Source organism: Lathamus discolor, chromosome 5 (genome assembly GCF_037157495.1).
Source record: "Lathamus discolor isolate bLatDis1 chromosome 5, bLatDis1.hap1, whole genome shotgun sequence".
Lineage (NCBI taxonomy): Eukaryota > Metazoa > Chordata > Aves > Psittaciformes > Psittacidae > Lathamus > Lathamus discolor.
Window position 1 is genome coordinate 39,986,045 of NC_088888.1, and position 18,476 is coordinate 40,004,520.

The window sequence follows — 18,476 nt, forward strand, 5'->3', positions numbered from 1 at the left end:
ATTTTCTGCTCTTTTCTGCCATTCATATGTCTTTAACTGGTATTGTCCTTTTTAGTGAGACCAAATAAAAACCCAATTAATCTTCTTTGTTAGCCAACAAAGGTCTGTTAGGACATGAGGCATTTCACAATACTGTGCTTCATCCATCATTCAAGGTGGCCAAACAAAATTGACTGTAGAAGTTTATGCTCTTCCCGGTAGGATGAAGTATTGCAACATAGTACAGTGCTTGATATGGCTGGCAAATAATCGTGTGGTACTTTTGGGGAAATGGCAGTATGTGGAAAACAATGAGAAAATTGCCCTGAACAACACATTCTGCATTTAAAATAATTGATTTGTATGTTATCTTTCCTGTGCAAAATGTTTGTGTTCGCTGGGACACAGCTGATTGTTTTCCTTTTTGTTTTCTGGACTTGGTTTTGATCTTCAAGCTTTGTGTGGGTCCCACTTATGATGAATGATTAATAAACTTAATTTGGTTTGGAACTAATCCAAGCAAGGCATTGCAATTAAAAACTTAAGCCGGCCCAGATTCAGCTGAAAACTTCCTGAGGCTAATGAATCTTTTGATAAAAAATGAGTTCGGGGAGCAGGTGCATCTGGGATGTCAGTAAGTAGAGGTCTAAATTCTGCACAAATACGCTTATCTTCAATTTATATTAAATTGCTCACATGAGGTATTGGTAGCCAGGGGTGTCATGGGCTAAGAAGTCAGCTGCATTTCAGCGATATCTTTATCAAGCAAATCTCAACGATTCTCTAAAGATGGAGAAGCCCATGAGGTCCTGACTGCTGGTCTTACCCTGCGTCCCCAGAACATGAAACTTTCCTTCTTCACAAGTCCTTTGGGAAATTTCAGTTGCAATTTCCTTGATATTGCTATACTTCAGAAGGGACACAAACAGTGGAGACCAGACAAATGCTGCTGCTTCTGCTTCTTTCTGGAAACACAGTGGATTTGTATGTATTTGGAGAAAGCTTGAGTATCTTGAGAAGTGTTCTGTATTTTTTCATTAGGAACTGACAGAGTCCTCGGGGGACCCCATCCAGCCTGATGACGGTCTGTGAATGTTTAATTGATAATGCTGGGTTAGGACAGCTGTGAGCAAATGGGCTGTGTGCTCTTCTTTCAGTACCATTTAACAGATTAAGGTTAAGAAATTTAATGTGGCCTAGAATTCTGTCCAAACAATTGCTGCTGGGACTGTGGAGGTGTCTAGAAGGTCATTGGCTGAACCCTTGGCCTTGTATTAAGAGAACACTGTATAAGCAGGGCCCAGGGACCGCTGGTTGTGCGTGGGACAGACTAAGCTGTCTGCTTGCTTCCCCAAGGCACAGCCATAAACATTGCTGTGGTAATGAGAGCCTGTAGAAAAACCTGAGACAGTTCTTCCTCCAAGGGATGTTGACTTAGAACCAGTTTGAACAGCAATATGTGTTCTGTAATAAAGAGATCTGGGACATCCCGTATTTCTTCCGAGGCCCCCTAGTGAATGTCTTGGTCATGTCCAAGGTATCTTTGCAACAGGAATTCACATAAAGCATCTGGAAAGGGGGATAGAAATGTATTCCCAAAAGGTGAATGGGTGATACTGGCAAAATACTGTTATACTGGCATGCGAGTAAGTGCTCTTTTTCTGAAGATACATGTACTTACAGCTCTAGAGGAACTAACCATGTATTTGTTTGGAGGTAATAAATCATGTCAGGGCCTGGCTCATGCAGGAATTAATATGAAATTGGTAATCACAGCATCTCTTTATGTTTTAAAGCCAGTAAATTTAATATATTTTGTCTTTCTCAATTCCCACATCATGTGCTTTACTCTTCCTGTGTTTCCCCCGATGAGAAGTTGAGTTCTCCCTCCCTCCAGAAGTTGAGAGATTCGGTTAAATCCTTGCTTCTCTCTTACTAATGTGTGTGTAACCCTGTAGCTTAGTAGGATGTCTGTGGCTAGTCTGAGCCTCTGCACTAAAGTGTATGGAACAACCAGGTTTTCCAAGGCCAGCCAATCCTATACAAGATCTGATACAAGAGAGCCCCCAAAAGAAAAGATGGTCTCTCTTTTAGAGACAGCAGTAACTAATCCCCATCTGAATCACCCTGGTATAATATAATTTATTTTTTCCATAGAATTAGGAGTTTGGTTAGGAAACTCATGGGAAAATTAAAGAGCTGGTACTTGTAACATAGAAAAGTCTTGACTCAGGATGCCAAGAAGATATGTTATACATGGTGAGCAATGGGTTTTTCTGTCAAAACTCAATTAAGATGTTCACAAGCCAGTATTGTGTTCCCATGCTATGCTTTATTTTACTGAGCTGCCAAAAGGCATCTCCTGTATGGTCCGTTACCAACTGCATGAACATGGACACCAACCAAAGTGGTTTTTTTCTTGTAGCTGACCTATGAACCTGCTTTATTTTTCCAGCATCCCTTTGCGTGCATGGTTGTCAGCCTTACACTTACAGCTCTCCTTGTACTGTGAGCAGAGAATGGAAGCATCCATAAGTGGTGCTTAATCCCCTGGTTACTTACCACAACATCCATTAACTCTGTGGGGAATCTCAGGCTGTTGTTTTTTTAGAGAAATGAAATAAAGTTAAGAGAAATTGAGGCAGAATATAGTTACCCGTGAAGCATGTATGGTAGATAGAGTAGCTTTTCATGATCATGGTGTAACTTTAGTAATGGTTGGTGTGAAAAGCCCCAAAGTGGACCCTTTAAAACAACAAATGCACTACCTAGGAAAAGCTACAGTGCTGCACAAGGATGGTTGGCATGACGGATGTTCTTTCTTCTCTGTTATGGTGAGTTCTTTCTCTAATATTTGTTCTTCGGTATGCTGGGAAGGGAAGTGTATCCCACCAAAACACTGCCCTCCTTCCACCACAGGGCTCAGGGCTGGATGCTTACTTGCATCAGCCTGCTGTACAAGAAGTCAGGATGCAGTCTTCTTCTGTGTTTGATAGCTTTTTAAACTAGGCCTTTTGTTTGGGCTGTTAGGGAGGTGACAGATACTGCTGTTTCAGCTGACAATTGTGTAAGAGTCTATAGCAGGGAAGTGTGCCGGCTGAGGTGGAAGGCAGGATCCATCCTCACTGCATCCTTCTGCAGACCTGGAAGGGTTTCATTACAGCAGGTGACCCCCTGCCTTGGTTCCCGGGAGCAAAACAGCACTTGCAGGTGTGGACTTGCAACTTATTTTGCAGCCTTTCAGGTTACTTTCTTCCCCCCGTTGATCAGCCATTTCTCATATTGCGGCCCGTATTCAGATGCCTTGTAACAGTTGTCTTGCTTCAAAGTCATGGCTATCTCTCTGCTGATGAGAGGAGAACCAAGGTGTGGCAGTGGAGGAGAGCTTGTAGTCTCAGCCATGCATCCTGCCTGCGTGCAAAGCAAGCACTGGGGTACTGGTTAGATCCACTCAAGGTGCATCCATGTTCACAGCCACAGGCTGCTGTTGCTGCTTCAGAGCCCTGGCCCTTGCTGGAAGGGAGGGGAGTGCAGAGGCATCCTCCATGGAGAGGGGCAGCAACTGCACTTAAATCTCTTGTCAAAAGGGACATCTTTTCCGGCACAGTAGTCATTTTGCTCCTGTTAAGAGGATCAAATTCCAGCCCCCCGTGTGCCTGATGACTCTCAGACACACAGGATATATTATGTGCATGTATACAGCTGTATGTGTATGACACACAGGAAGAGGGGTCCCTGAATCCAGCAGTGCTATGGTGTTGATACAGTTACGGGTGTACTTGGAAGCAAACCATTTATCCAACTGTGTTTTGTCGACTCAAAGCCCCAGTCCAGCCAAACGCTTCAGCAGGTGTTTGATTATAAGCAAAGGATCACACAAAAGCTTAAAGACAAAACAACCATGAATTACCTAGCTGTAATTATACTGAGAAAGGGCAACAGCTGGCCAGCTGTGCCCTTCAAAAACAATACAGGGCTCTTGGTGTGAAGTTACCATTTTGGCCAACGTTTTCTCATGGATGACACTGCTTCTCTTTGTCAGCCAGAACTGTGAAAGAACTGGAAGGAAAACTCAAAACCCGCCAAAGGAATGAAGTGAAGGGTGAATGTAGCAAGTGTAAACCTAAATCTCTAAAATTCCTGTCTCTGCAATGACGTGCATGTCAGTAACAGACCTTGAGTGAAAGCTAAAATTTCATTTTGGATTTGTCAGTGGACTCTTTTACTACTGAAAAAGAGAACAGAAAATCACACACCCTTATAAATTGCCAAGTGAATGCACAATAGCTGCATTTATTTTATTAGCCTTCTGACCTTTCCCTTCTCTGGTGAGGTTTCTTTTTCCTATTAGCTCTATTAGAGTGTCTACTGAGATGGCAACAAAACAAACACTGTTATTGTTGGCTAACTCGCTGTTTTAGCAGGGAACAGGGATGCACAGGCCATAAACAGATGCTTGCCTTGCACCTCCAGCCCATGGCACACTGGGGACATCAGATCCCAGTAGGAAGCCCTCACCATGAATCTATCACACTGAGGATGCTGCATCTATTTTCATAGAATTATAGAACAGTTTGGGTTGGAAAGGACCTTAAGATCATCAAGTTCCAACCCCCCTACCATGGGCAGGGACACCTCACACTAAACCATGTCACCCAAAGCTCTGTTCAACCTGGCCTTGAACACTGCCAGGGATGGAGCATTCACAGCTTCGTTGAGCAACCCATTCCAGTGCCTCACCATCCTCACAGTAAAGAGCTTCTTCCTTATATCCAATCTAAACTTCCGCTGTTTAAGTTTTAACCCGTTACCCCTTGTCCTGTCACTTCAGTCCCTAATGAAGAGTCCCTCCCCAGCATCCTTATGGGCCCCCTTCAGATACTGGAAGGCTGCTATGAGGTCTCCACGCAGCCTTCTCTTCTCCAGGCTGAACAGCCCCAACTTCCTCAGGCTGTCTTCATACGGGAGGTGCTCCAGGCCCCTGATCATCCTCGTGGCCCTCCTCTGGACTTGTTCCAGCAGTTCCATGTCCTTTTTATGTTGAGGACACCAGAACTGCACACAATACTCCAGGAGAGGTCTCACAAGAGCAGAGCAGAGGGGCAGGATCACCTCCTTCAACCTGCTGGTCACGCTCCTTTTGATGCAGCCCAGGATACGGTTGGCTTTCTGGGCTGCGAGCGCACACTGAAGCCGGCTCATGTTCATTTTCTCATCGACCAGCACCCCCAAGTCCTTCTCTGCAGGGCTGCTCTGAATCTCTTCTCTGCCCAATCTGTGGCTGTGCCTGGGATTGCTCCGACCCAGGTGTAGGACCTTGCACTTGGCATGGTTGAACTTCATGAGGTTGGCATTTTCACAAAGTGCTTCAAGTTATGCTTGACTTGGAGCCTCAGAGTAATTTATTTTCCTCAAATGGAGTGTTATTTTGTTTTGTTTCATGCATTTTTGCTCAGATATTGGGGTTTTTGCCCTCACCTTTTTTTACAGCAGCCCCACAACACTACTTTCTCTAGAGGTGATCAGTGCTAGACCACATGGGAACGACTGGGTGGTTCCTGTGTCCTTCATTTCTGGGGCAGGTTTGCTACAAAGCACTACAGCTGCTGGAGAGATGGGTGTGATTACTGTTGCAGTGCTTGCCCAAAGTCCCATGTGGATTTTATGTCCTTAATTTACCGATCAGTGGAACTGGCTGCTGAGTGTCGGCGGAAATGGGTGTTTCACAAATTAATACCAAGCAGTAAGGGTCGGCTGTCACTCTGGCACGGAGCAGGACTGTGGAATTGGACTTATATGGAAGTCTGAGGAAACTTCAGAAATAACTCTGGAATATGCCCAGCAGACTGCCTGGTAACAGAGGAGCTGGCTGAGGAATCCATTGCTGCGGGGAGAGAATAATCATCTTTATTTTCCTGAAGGATTTTTGATCCTGGGAGGGGAAAAAACAACTCGTAAGACTAGAGGAGAATTTGTCAATTATTTTTTCCCTTCATGGGTAGCTTATCTGGGACCTGTAGACATAAATCATGGCAATAACACAAACACTGCTGATGTTACCAGCAGCAGTTAAGCATGAGAATATGGGGCTAGGATCTCACCAGCTTTCCAGAATGCCAAGATTGCAGTGCTGTGTTGCTCTAATATTAGTCACTTCTATCAGATAAGATTGTGTATAAACCACAGCCCATCTGCAGTTTCAGGAGGGCCAAACCAACCCATTTAGGAACAGTTAAATTACTAGTTTTTGAACATAAGTGGCAGGATGATAAATGTGACCTGTTTGCCGTTAAGTCCAGGAAAGGGCAGCCAATTTTTCTTTAGCCTAAGGGAAAAAACATATTAAATCTTTGCCTGTTGGCATTTGGAGCTTTCTGTTTTCAGAACAATGGCACACCACTTTTGAAGTTAAGGGGCATGGCTAAATCATTTGCTCTTATATATTTACTCTATATAATTACTTTGTCCTCCTAATTGATTTCTTTGTATTGCCGCTGGAACCATCCCTGACTACCCAGCATGTGCTGTGCTGGTCTTTAGAAAGAGATGGGGAAATTGCTGACTCTCCCAAGGGAGCGGTATATCTAAAAGTGAACAAATGACTAACTATGCTATTAGAGGAGATGTGATAAAACAGAAACACCTCAGACGGTGAGGAGAGTAAAGAGGAATAGGGTCAGGACCCATCCTGTTGTGGTTTAGGCCTTTTCAGCAAGGCTTTTGGATCATGTACTACCTCAGGTAAGTTTATACTGAGCCTTTGGCTGACAGTAATATTAAGATGATCTGGTACCCTAGATTCCTAACCCAAAGACTCGAGTGTTGGGGCTGTGGTATTACAGGTAAAATGATAACAGCTGCAGCTCTGCAAGAGCTTGTTTGCAGCACAGGCAGTGATGTTCACCTCTCTCTGTGGTTTCATCAGTTAAAAGACAGAAAGGATGAGCAATACCTGCTTCCAGGGCCTTGGTTAGACACAGGCAGTACCTCTAGTTACCTGGTCTGAGCCGTGGAGTATATGAAGAATGTGCATACCATTATGCACTGGAAAGATATATGCTCCATAACCTCTAAGCCTTGATTAGCTCATATAGAAGTACTTCTAAATAAGTGTTGGAAAACACTGTACGGTTTTAAAAGGGCAGCTAATCTTTTGCTATTTTTTTGAGCAGGAGTAGTCAGGAGAATAATAGAGTCAAAGAAAGTCCAACCTAATGCATTCATGGCATCATGTTTAATAGCAGTGACCCAAGTAGTGCAAATTACCCTAATGATCCCTTTTGATTTAATAGCTGGGTTACCTCTGTATTTTTCAAATAACTGAGGTTGTAAACTTTTCTGCTTCTTAACGAGGTTGCTTTTTGGCGTCAGTTAACGTTATGTTTCATTAAGTCGATGTGGTGGTTTCCTGCCAGTTTTACTTCATGTTTTACAGACAAGTCATCTCTATAGGGTACTGTTAGAAAGCATTTTATAGCATTTCATGTCTATTTGCTAACCACAAACGGTCTCTCTGGTAAAACAAAATGCATCCAATTATCTTTACTTTTACTAATTTCACTTTTCTCTGAAAAATCCTTTCTGATGTGGAGAGCACAGCTGCACAGGAGGAAGCCAAGAGCAGCCCGGAGAGAGAACAGCGGTGCTGGCAAGACCCACCGGACGGGGACCTGGATGCTCCTGGAAACCCAGCCCATGGGAAGGGAACCCCTGGTCTTCCCGTGCCTGGGGCAGGGACATGGCTTCTGCCCCTGCTGCACCAGAGCTATGAGCCTGGGGGAAGGCAAGGCAGCCATCCTGCCTGCAGGTGACAAGGGCATGGATGGAGGTGCACTGATGGGTGAATGCAGCAGCCCCATGGCATGGGATTGCGTGACAGCTCCCCCAGCAGCTTGCCCGCAGTGGCTGTGCTCGTGCTTCTGAGTGGTGAGTGCTGAGGAGTGAGTTACACACAGCAGTGCCAACAAAAACTGTGCTGCTGCTCCACTTCTGCTGCTTTAATGATGCGGACTGGCACAGCCCTGCTCTTTGGGATCGGCCCAAGAGGCTTTCAATGCTTTCCTTTCTTGAGCGCAAGGGTGGAGGGAACAGACTGACCCAGGAAAGATGCTTCCCTTGACCTTAGGCTATATATTTTTTGCAGTGTTAGGAGGCTGATTAACATAAAACTGGGATTATGAAAGAGGTCGTCTTCACTTTGAGCCTTGTTTGGGTTGCAGTGAGTCTTTACCAACTTCTTCTGTATTCTCCTTTAACAGAAGCCAGCTGCACTAAACACTGTCTTTTTGAAGGTTCAAGATTCCTGATATGGTTTTTTGCAATATTTTTTCCATATGATTGTGTTTTAAACATTGAATATGGCCTTATGGCCAAAACACTTTCTCATCTCAGCAAGATGTGGATGTAAAATAACTCCACCAGGTTCAAGCTCCTAATGGTGTGAAAGGTTGAATCATTATGTTGGAAGCAGGGACAGACAAATGGAAAGAACAGTTTCGAGCACATTCTGTCACTGCAAGGTATAAAGTAGGAGTTGTGTATAATTCCTATTTATACTTGTATTCCAAAACAGTCCAAAATCCAAGTTTAAGTTTGCTTTCCTTAGTGCAGTGGAACAAAGTGCTCATCCCACACCGGGCCTGGATGCCTCAAAAGCATCCTATTACTCCAAGCAGCCTTTCCAGGGAAAAGATGGCTCTCCACCCTCTTGAAGCCTTGGATCTGAGGCAAGAGTGCTGAGTGTCAGTGCCGCAGTATTTCACCCCACAGGGACCAGAAAGGGGTTTGTTGTAACCCTGGTGGCGTGCACAGTGCCATACCAGACCCTATCATTACATCACCTCTGTATATTCTCAAAAATGAATTCCTGTCTACAGCAGCAGCAGCCTCATGGTGCTGAGTGAAGCTTCCCCAAGGAGCTGCAGGAGGGGCCTGTTCTGCATGGAGAATACCAGGGATTAAGTAACATCGTGTATTTTAGCTGGTGTGGCTACATAGGGTAGTGTAGGTGTAGGCCACTGAAGAGTGGCTTATTCTGGTTTGTTTTAATCTGTTGAAAAAGAAATGGTTTGAGTAAAGCCAAAATACAATATTACAGTACTGGGTGCCTGTGTATAAGCTCTCATTGGCTCAGTCAGGCTCATGAAAACAATAGCTACACCAGTGCAAACTACTGTGTTGGTAAGACCTGAAGTGCTCTTCTCTTGGAAGAAAGACCTTAGAAGAGGTGTGGGAATGATCTAGCAATACCAGACTTGCTACAAAATGCATGTACAGGAACATAACAGCAACCACGTGGGTCAGGACAGAGGTTCACCCAGCCCAGCAAGCTGTGCCCTACCATTGCCCACACTGAAAGCCAGGGAACAGTGTCAGACTGGGAAAAAAGTGAAGGGATGCTTCCCCATCTTTCAGCGACTTGTTTCTGAGCCAGAAGGGAGTACCTTTGTGTGTATTAGCTCTTGATATATTTCTGGTTCAGGAACCTGTAAAGTTGTCCCTTGAAACCAAGTAGAGTTTTATACCTGCAGCATCCTGTGCCAAGTGTATTTGGGGTGGAAAGATATTGATGGTGGATTCTTCATGTCATGAACAGAATTAAAGGTTTTATCTGCCTTTTCAGTATTGTTAACAGTGAGATCCAGAGAACTACTCAATCTTGCAGATTTTTTATTACCAGATGTTCCAAATGACACAAGATGAAGTATTTAGTAATAGTAATAATATATGCCAGGCTTCTGACACGCAGTGTCTGCAGCAACGTCTGAGGTCCAGGTATACCGAAAGAGCCATGATTCCATTGTAGTGATTCACACTGCATTTCTGTGCAGTGATTTTCCCATCTGGCATTCTTTATTCACAGCAGCAGCTCCACTCCTCTTCCAAGATCCTGTTTCTTTTTACTTTGTTCTTTTCCCTTTGAGGTTCCTCACCAGATCAAGGAAGATAAGTGGGTGCGGAGACAGTATTGCACAGGGTGAGAGGCAGTGCTCACCTTCAGAGCAAGCATCTGTTGTCATCAGCTTTCTGATTTCATTGGAGCTCTTGTATTCTCCTTTACCTGCCTTCACTCAGCAAAAGCCCTGAGCAAGAACAGAGACTATGTCTTTTCAGTTGTACTGGAGGTGCTACGCCAGTGCCGATGCTGGACTGCACTCTTGCAGTTTTTATTCAGGATGCAGAATTATTCAGGCACTGGCAAGAAAAACCTTTGCATTATTTCCTAAAGAAAGTTCATTGTGCTGCAGCCACTGTCTGCCTACAGCTCATCAATTAAAAGCAATTAAATGCACAAGGCATGGCAAGTCACTGCTTCCTATTGGCCTGCCTCCTACCTCTTCCCTTGTACAGTCAAGCTATGAGGAAGCAGCTTCTCTGGCAGAAAAAAAGCCAACAAAAACCCAAACCCCAACTCCCCAAAAATGAAAGAAGAAAGAAGGCATCAGGGAAACAAACTGAAACACAGAAAAAGTCTTGTGACCCATTAGCTCCTTCCTTTGTTTGCAGTACAAATCACTCCACTATAATCATAAATTTGAGGACATAATTGGATTCCATGTATAAATCTATTGCCAGTGACTACAGGCAAAATGCCCCAAGTGATGGAGCCTGCAATCCAGCACTGGTGTGGTTTGGAGGGAGGCTTTGGGGAGGGGGAAGGGAGCTTCTGCAGCCGCCAGAGTATTTTCCATGAGCAGTTCTGTATCTGGAAACAGATGCTCTGTGCCGCCGTCCAGCCAGCAAAGTAATGTATAAAACATTATGAAGATACCCTTCAAAGCATTCTTCACTTTGCTCCTTGTCTGGCCACGGCTGGTCCTCCTCACTTTTTCCGAGAGCCCCATGTGGGTATCGTGAGTCTCTCTGCCCCCCGCCCCCCCGCGAAAAGGCAAATGCACCCCTCTAAATCCAGGGCAGCTCTCTCCTTTGTGGCCAAAGGTGGGTAGCATTGCTCTTCCTTAGCCTCAGGTCTTGACTGAACTTCAGAACTACAGAAGAAGTTTTAGATCTCACTGGTGATATTTCCCGAGCAAATGTGAACACTGTGCTTGCAGGAATGAAAAGTTAAACTCATTTCCTGCCCGGCAACCACTTGGGCACCACCTTGTCCTTCCTCTGCTGCCTCAGGGTGCATTTGCCCCACACCGTTCTCTGCTTCATTTAGTTTATGTAGTTATCCATGTTCTAAAGGATATAGCTATGAGCTGTGATCAAACCTGGGAGCGTGAAAGTCCTGTCATCATTTTGATTTATAGTCTTTCTCCACAAGGATGTGGCTGGTTATGCAAGGTAGCATGGCCTAAAAATTGTGCCAGCCATTTTAAGTTGAAGTCCAATAGGCAGGAGAAACTTGCCCAGCAGCACAGTTGTGCTTCAAAGTGAAGGTGTCCCGCCAAGACCCTGCTACTCCTGCTAAGGCTGGAGGTGTTGGAGCTCTGCATTTACAAACTCAATGTCACATTTGTGAAAAATAGCCAGATTATTAAGGCTGAATTCTGCACTTCTTGCTACCTCTCCCTTGTGTATGCTTCTGCTCATTCTGCCCTTTACTGTTGGTTCCTCAGGGGAGCACTTGCTGGACACATGGCGACTGAACGTGCATTTGGATGGACATAGTTTCTTTGCTGCTGGCTACAAAGCAGGTAAGGCTACAAAGCAGGTAATGTAAGTCTGCAAGTGCCCTTAGGAACGTGTTCCTGCCTCTGCCCTCCTACAACCAAAGTAGCCAGGATAAGAGAATTACTGCTGTGTTGATGCTGAGAGGTAAGAGAAGGACTGTTGTGTGAAATGGTGCATCAGAACAGGTTTTGTCCAGGTTGAATGGTTCATTAACCAAGATGTGAGAAACTGCCTTTACAGGTAGTTGTCCAGATCCACAGGTCAGCATACTGCAGGTGCAAAACACAGACAGCCTAGGTGCAGGGACCTGGAGAGAAGCCCGAGTCCAGGGGGAAGCCCAGGATGCGGACAGGCTGGTGGGTCTTCATCACAACAGCCAGGAAAGATGGTGTGACACAGCCCTGCTCCACCATGCCACAGCCTTGATCCTTCTTGCCTTTGTCCCTTCAACCCTTTTAGCAGCTTCTTATGCTCAGCAGGTTGCTGCTGGGCCCTGCATCCTGATACTGAGTGTTGGGTGATCTGGGCTCCTCCGTGCTGAAGAGTGCCTCTGGACAGCAAGGGGCAGCAATGAAAGCAAGCACCAGGTTTTCTTAACCATGACTTCTTTCACAGCCACTTCTGCTCTACCCATGATACACTACCGTGTTTGTCTTTCAAATAGCTTTTTACTAAATCTATGTAGCACACTATAATTTCCTTTTACAGAACTTGCATTTCCCTCTATTAGCACAATATTTCCAGCCAACATTAAACTTCCCCCATCTCTAACAAGCCTTCTGGGGATATAAAAAGCTTTTTGCAGCAGTTCTAATCCTATCCAGGCAACTTCTGTTGCCATTTGGATTATTGGTTTTGAGTCTTTACCATGCTAAACACTCATTTTAGCTGGACTGTTGGTTCTTGGTTTTCTTCTCTCACTAACATATGCATATGCAACATAGCACTTGACATGATGATGTGATCCTGACCAGAAGATCATTATACAGACCATTACAGAGCTGTTTCCTTGTAAGAAAATCCTTTAATTGCTTAGATTACTGAAAGCGGAGAGCCTGTACTGTGGATGGGGTCTGCGTGTGGCACACTGTGCATGGGTTGGAATCCTGTGAAATGCTACGCTGCTCAAAGCTCCCAGCACCTAACAGGGACGTAAAGCCATCTATCCATGCTATTCTCTTCTTAAAGAGCTAGCTCTAATAAATAGCATTTTAAAAGATACCTTACAGAGTGTGAGGGCTGTTCTTACTGTGATCATAATGGACCAGCACCTCCTGGTGCAAAATACATGGCTACCATTTGGGTGGTGTGTTGGATCTGCCTGACACCAGTCTGAAGCTACTTACAGCTTTGGTGGAAGATGCATACTCAGATCATTAGCACAAGGATTTCCCTACTCAGAGGCTGCAAGCATCATCAACAGGAACCCATAGGAGAAAATATTGGATTAGATTGGGATAGAAAAACAGTGTTTGCATAAGAAATGGAAATTTAGATTTTCATTTAATCCAGATGCTTTCAGGAGTGGGGACTTCATTAAAAAGTTCAGCATCAGCAACTCCTGATACAATTGCAAGTGTTGGCAGTGCCGGATTTCTGTTTGCCAGTGTTTCTCGAAGCCAAGTTGTGCAGTGAACAGTGGCAGAAATTGCAGCATTTTCCCCATTTAGAAATGGTTGTAGCTCTCTGTAATGTCCATGGGATCCACCTGCTGACATCCTCTGCTAACGTTTTCTGATAGATTATTTTGTACAGGCAGTTAATGGCTCTCTCTGGATGAATTCTGGTTTATTGATGACAAATTCAGAGCAGAAAACAGATATCAGTGCCCACAGAAGAAAAACAAATAAGCCAAATTATATGCAATTTACAATAAAATTATGTATTTAGCCCTCTTTAAACATATGTTAGCAATGAGGGCAGTGGATGTTAGATTTAATTGGATCCAGAAAAATGATGAGCATTAGTCCCCCTGGAACTATTCCTGGTGAATGTCCAGGAAGTTTCACAAGTATTTTAATAAATTAAAAGCAAATGTAAAAAAAAATGAAAGGAAAAGAATCAACCCATTTCTTCTTTTCATCTCAAAGATTCCAGTTTCAGATCCTTATAGTCCCATGGTAATGCTCTAGGATGCTGCATTCAAACAAATAAAAATAATGTCCAATGACAGAAGTAATTTTCTCTGGGTCTTTAAGGTTAATATTTCTCTCTAACATACTGCAATGCTTTCTTTAACCATAAGACAGTGCCATAGGACAAACTCTAGGGGATTTCTCACATGTTTTCCCATAAAGGGGAAGCCTGTCTGTGGCACTGGTGGACCACAGACATCACCCTGCCGCTGAGGGAGCAGGCTGAACCGCCAAGGGAGGGAAGCTGGGCAGTGGGCTGGAGATGGGCACAGGCCTGGGAGAGATGCTCTGGCATGGCAAACCCAGCTCCCTGGGCTGTGGGCAATGGGGCATGCAACCCCTTTGGGGAGCCTCTGAGACCTTGCACCTGGTCGGCTGCTTGTCCCAGTGGAGTCTGGGGGATCTTCCTCATCACCATGGCACCCCGGGCCAGGGATTTCTTCCAGTTTGCAACCTAATGACACTACAGTCCAGTTTTGCCCTTTTGTGCCAATGTCAATGACATTGTCCCCTTTAGGTAGTTCCTTCTCCCTTCTGCTGTTCAGCCAGGGTATGCTCTTACAGAACTGTTTTACCCTTTCCATGCTTCACATTTTCAAATGAACTCAGCCAATCACCCTTAGTATATAAATTTGCTGGAGGAAATCAAAGCCTGTTTTTCTCATATTCCTGTATTTTGATGAAACCAGATTGTTTAGTGCCTTCTAAAGTGAGTGTTTTGACAGATGGAAGTTCCCTACTTCAGGTGGTAACAAGACAGATTTCCGTGCGTCTCAAACCTTTGGGAAAAAAGGTGGTATTTCTTTGTGTTGGAGCAAAAATACTAACAGTTTGGTTAGCATTGTGACATTCTTGGTGGCTTTTTTTGTGGGACATGCGAGAATTCAGACTTGAAGCTGAGCTGTGGAGAAGGCCTTGGCACAAGTTTTCTTCATCTTAAAGCAGGTATTAACTGTTCTTACCAGGAACTGGCTGTAACGTAACAGTCACATGGGGAACCGCACACACTGTGCATGTGGCAGCAGCTTTTGGGCTCTCACAATGAATTCCCATACTTTCTTTTTGCCTCTTCAGTATGGGGAATTGTTAGTGGTGTGAAATATCCAAGGATGGGCAAAAAAATCATCCTCTTTGTGTTTTCTGAAGGAAATGTTAGGCCATGCATTTTGCCATGGGTCTGGAGGGAGGCTAACGCAGAGGTGTTTATCTGCTATACAGTCAGCAAACCACTGGACCAAAACACCATACAAAATAATGTGTGATGTAAAGCAAAGGAATGAATGTCCCTGCTCAAGCACCTTGCTATGGAATGGGAGGTCATAGAAAGGCCACTCACTAGTGATGGGATCAAAGAGGAGGTTTTAAGAGGGAGCAGATGGTGACATATTTTAAAGCGATTATAAGAGGGAGAATCCTCAGGGCAGATGTATTCTCAAAGACACAGAAAGAAAGCACTGGCAATGACAAGAAAATGTGCAGAAAACGTGTGGCTGTTAGAAGATGGCAGCAGCCACATGGTTCAGATTAACTCAGCAAAGACAAAGTGCAGCAGCAGCAGGTGGGTCAGGCCTCAGCAGAGCTGCAGCTGTGCAACTAACCATGTGTCCTCCATCTTCTTTAAAACAGTGGAACATCTGGAAGAGGGACTTCAGGTCTCACACTCTTTACCTTGTGCCTTAAACCCCACAAAAAACCCTGCTTTGAACACTTAGGGTGAACTCAAGCCTGGCTGTGAGATAGATAAACTGGTTCTGGTTGCATAGGAAAGTGATGAGAAACTTGCAGTTTCACCTGGTTCATGGAAGCAGATGCGTCTTGGCAGGTTTGACATGTGCCAGCCAGTTGGAAGAACAGGAAGACACAAGCTTGCCAGGGGCCAGACAAGGGATCATGCATAATGAAGTGTTTTGGTGGAGCATCTAAGTCCTGGACAGATGTTTGAGGTCATGCAGTCACCAGGCGAGTGGATGTGAGGTCTATGAAAGAAGAAAAGAAGTTGTAGACTCACTGGAGGAGTAGGGAAGACAATAAGCTTGAGGATACTTTTTTATCTCAAGGGTTATGAAGACCTGGAAGGACAACAGGCAAGGGAAGAAATTGGTCAGGGTACACTAGAGATTTTAGACTTAAAAAAAGAGTATGAGCCCGTAGATACAAAGATGTGGTTGGTGCTCTATGGGCAAAGCTGTGTAATGGGAGCAGCCCCTGACCTCGCCATAGGAAAAGCAATGGTGCTGACATCCAAGTGCACCTGGAGGGATGCAGCCCCTTGGGATCACCAGGTTGCCAGCGTGAGCATTCAGGGTTTTGCCAAGTGCCACTGCCCTGTGGTTTGGGCAACAGGAGCTGAATCAAGGCAGGTTCCTGAAGAGCACTAGACATGTTTAGCTTGGCTCCCCTCAGGAAGGTCTGTTTTATAAGTTTTCCTCTTGGTACAGTTCAGTTTTCTTGTTCGTTTTTTACTGTATAGGAATTATCTGCACATTTTGGAAAGAATGCTTGCCAAAAAGGGTTATTTCTGTTGCTTCAAAACATTAGAGTCTTAAAAAAGCCTAAGAGGTTCCTTAGCGCTAGCGCTGAAAACGTGGCACTTCTGCACAGATGATGTTCTCTCCAGAGACACAGCAGCATGGGGTGTGACTGCTTCAGTAAGCAACTGAACTCCCAGGGCTTTTTCTTTGAAGTACAGTGAACAGGACCTGCTTTGCCTCAACCATTCTCTATCAAGAGCATGCTTGATTCATCATTAATGTTTGGCCAATAACTTTTTTATTGGGTTGGCTGAAGCATGGCTAAAAGCTCAGTCAGGCAATGGACTTCTGAATGTGTTTCTAGGAAGAGATTTTATTACAGAAGTTTAAAAGTGCTCAAGCTCTAATCCCTATTTGAGAGTAAAAATGAACTTTAAATGAAATACATGAACTCGTATTCAAATGTTTTATGTCCATTTACACAACAACTTGTTTGTAACCTACTGCCAAAGTTCTGGAATGAGACATATTCTTTGACTTGTGGCATCTGCTGAATGATATTTTACACCTATCCTCTGTGGCTGAAATGGGAATTCAGAAACATCAGCACAAATACCAGGGAATCCTGACATGGACACTTTGAAGTCCTGTTACTAGCTTGTTCTGTGTTTCACCTGCCTCCCCTTGGAGACCATGTGGCTTTCCCACCCTGCACTTTAGTTGTATTTAGCACACATCTTTATCGCATACCTGCTACTCCTGAAGTATGTTCTCTACATCACCCTGCATGTATTGCAATGCCTACTAAGCCCTTTTGCCAGGCCCTTCCTGGTAAAATCTCACAGAGTGTCTGTTGGTTCTCAGCAGTTTATTTCAGCTTACATTTTCTCCTTAGCTGTTCAGAGATGTAAGTGCAGCAATCCCACAGCATTTTCATGTCTCAAGTCTGGCATCTGCAGATAGCGCATTGATGATGCTTCCCGAGGGGAATTTTGTTCCCACCTTTTAACAGAGTCGTGGTTGGATTGTAGCTGTCAAGCAGGTTAAAAATTTCAGTGGTGTGCTGGGCTATGCAGTCTTGAATTACTTAAGGCAAAATGTGGGTTTGTTGTGTTTCATTGTTACCAGCAGAAACGCTTCCCTGGCTCATAGAAAAAACATGAAATGAGAGAAATTCTACTGGTTGATTAGCAAGAAAAACTGAGGTCATCTCACTGAAACCAGGGCATTTAGGAGCGTGGTCAAAAGTCTTTTCTTGTCGTTTTAATTCAGAGAGCTGGTTGTCATCTCATATCCATGTAGCCTGATGGTGGCTTGCAGGAAGAGGCAGAAGCTCTGTCTTTGGGTGAGACCCAAAGGATCTGAGGGCATGGAGAAGGGAATATCTGAACAGTAAGCAACAGCTCCCGAGGTGTTTCTCCATTTTTACCCTGGGAGGTTTGTGATCACTGAAGGTAAAGTCTGTGCTCACTTGCACTGGAACAGCAGGCAGGTTTGGCTGGACTCAGGCTCTTGGCCACTCTTGGCAGAGGGCACTTGGCTTTTTTCACTGGGCTCTTCTGAGGACACATCAGAGACCTGTCATTGCTGGGCTTTTTAGCAGCCATTCTGCGAGAGGAGGCAGAGGCTTCTGTAAGAAGTATCTGCTTCTTACAGATACTTCTGCTTATCCCATCAGGGAAAAATTCACCTCCGGACAAATGGGTTTTCAGGCTGATGCTGTGGTAATGATGAAGGAAGTTAATGGAAATGGCATATATATACTTCATGTGGGACCTCTGAATGTATCAGTATTCTTCCACTGAAGGAGGAAAACCCAGCCAGGCACTTTAACCTACAGGATGGAAAAATACTATTGAGCTTCTTTATAGATAATGTGACCCGAGCCAAGGTCTTAGCATGCTTGTCCTTAAACAGTATCCCATGGGAGGCAGCAAATGCTTTAAAAATAAGGACTGCTCACTGATGGGTTTGCCATGTATAGAAATCTTTCCTATATACATACAAATATATAGTTATGAACATATAGATATATTTATATATACTTGTATAATTTCTGTATAATGAGGGTATCCAACCATTCTTACAGTTCTATACCTGACTATTAGGTCCTGAGTGCAGCTTATTCCATCCTTTTCACTGTCATCTTCCACCCCCAAAACAGGTGTTGGTAAGGACTAGTATAAGGTGGAGAGCCATGAACAAAACGTTTGTCTTCAGGTATTTAGCTTCATTGCTTGAGCCTGTCACTTGCCTCTGTAGCTGCGGGACA